Source organism: Felis catus, chromosome D1 (assembly GCF_018350175.1).
Source record: "Felis catus isolate Fca126 chromosome D1, F.catus_Fca126_mat1.0, whole genome shotgun sequence".
NCBI lineage: Eukaryota > Metazoa > Chordata > Mammalia > Carnivora > Felidae > Felis > Felis catus.
This window is the reverse complement of record NC_058377.1, coordinates 14,923,928-14,926,163: the sequence shown is the minus strand read 5'-3', so window position 1 is coordinate 14,926,163 and position 2,236 is coordinate 14,923,928.

Sequence of the window (2,236 nt, the reverse complement as noted above, 5' to 3'; positions counted from 1 at the left end):
AGCAAATGGATTCCGGAAGTCCCGCCTCATCCTGCGCGGCCCCGGCGTGGCTCCCTGGTCCTCGCTTTCACTCCCTGCGGGCGTTCGCTGCTGGCGCCCAGGTGTCCTGCCACACCCCGCGAGGTTCCCCGCAGTGTTTTCCGTCCTGCCGTCTTTTTGCTCGTAGTCTGCACGAGGTGGGCCTGTATCTTTCCTCCAGCTGCATCCCTCCATCCTGCGTTAACATACCCTCGGAGTGGAGATGGCATTCAGGACAATGTGGCGTGACCTCACACTGACGCCATTCCTTTCCCACCCTGCCAGCCTGGCTTCTTTCTCCACCCCGTGGAATAAACCAGATTGTTGCAAGTGAGAGGGAAATAGGGCCCCAGGGTTAATGAGAGAGTCTGCTACATTATGAGTGGAATTTCTATTTCTGTGCTGAATGTACGGATCTGGGGCGACCGCCTCTTAAGGTGATACCATAGGGGGATGGCGAGTTACAGCCTTTAGCTAAACAATCCCTCCAGTTTGGGGAAGACACACATATACAAAGTCAACACTGAAAAGAATATATGCTAAATGCTTTATAAATGCGGGATCTATAAGAGTAGGGAGGGCGAAAGGTGTACGCAGGCTTATGGCAGGGAAGCGTTTGGTAGAGGAGAGCCCTGAGCTGGCCCTTTAAGGATGGAGAGGCTCCATTCAGACCTCTGCCAGGTAGTAAGTAGAGCCTTGCAGCGCTCTGAAAAGATAGGGGCGGGGTGGGTAATTTTGCTAGACAAAACCGGTTTTAAAAAATAGTATTCTTCTGGGGGCCTGAAGTCTTAAGATAAATCAAATTGTTTTTCAGATCACAGTGGTTTCAAATGATAGTAAAAATATCAGGCATGTATAATACAAAATAATTTTGTACTTGTACAGAAGGATTCTTACATTGCTAATTTATCTTTCTTGCGGATGTTCACGTACTGTATGGCACACCAGTAGGTATTCAGTAAACGTTTGTTGTTTTAAATGTTTTATTGAAAAGAATTCATGTTTGGAGAACTCACGAGGCAGCCCAGAAATGTATTTATAACAGAAGAGAAACAGCTTGAATTTTTCCCCAGGGATAAATCCATAGACTCTGGCATTTCCCCAGTTGTAACACTCAACACACTTGAATGTAATTACTACTGTGATACTCTGTCTTCACCTGTAGTGTAAGCTCTGAGGGTGCAGGGACTGTGTTGTGTGGATTCCCAGCACCTGGCATAGTGCCTTATCCATATCAGACTTTAAATACTGCTGAATGAGGAATGAATGATCAAGGATTGAATTTGAGCCCGTGTGGAACCCATGGCCTATCTTTCTACTTTTTTGTTTTCAACTTTTTAATTAAGAAACATAAACAAGGGAGGTGTACCCCTAGGAAATACCAGTCCTAGTTTAAACTAGCTTCTGCAAATATTTAAATACCTTTATGGCTCAGGCAGTTTTTAGTCTTGATAAAAATCTCACTGTCACTGGAACCCTGAAATCTATGAAAAGTTTGTCTCTTGCATTTGTCTGTTTTAGCTTTCTAAATAAATAATTTTCTTTTTTTTTTTTTTTTAAACATTTGTTTATTTTTGAGAGACAGAAACAGAGCACAAGCCAGGGAGGGGCAGAGAGAGAGGAAGGCACAGAATCCAAAGCAGGCTCCAGGCTCTGAGCTGTCAGCACAGCCCAAGGCAGGGCTCCAACCCACTAACCATGAGATCATGACCTGAGCTGAAGTAGGACAGTCAACCGACTGAGCCACCCAGGTGCCCCTCTAAATAAATCATTTTCAAAAATAGACAGGGGGTATAGTAGAAAGGACCATGAACTAGGCTTCAGGCCACTTCTTGCTCCTGGCTACTGCTATTTTACTTCTTTAAGCCTTTGTTTCTTAGTCTGTAAGATAAAAAATAAGGAGTAGATGATTGCTAAGTTCCTTTCTAGCTCTAAATTTCCATCCTCCTCCCAGTTACGTGGAGGAACATAATTCTGGTGACATACACATCCTATCTCACTCCTCCTCACTTCCCACACACAACCTCCCCTTCCCCCGGGGTCCCATTCAGAATCTGTGTTTTCCACACAGTCCCAGTTGGTGACAGGTAAAAACAACTTTTCTGACTATGAGACAAACGGACTGAAAACCATCAGGAGAGCTTGCACTTCGAGTTGTTTTTCCATTGATGATTATGGGTTTTATGAATCCATCCAGATTCTTTTTTTTTTTTTTTTT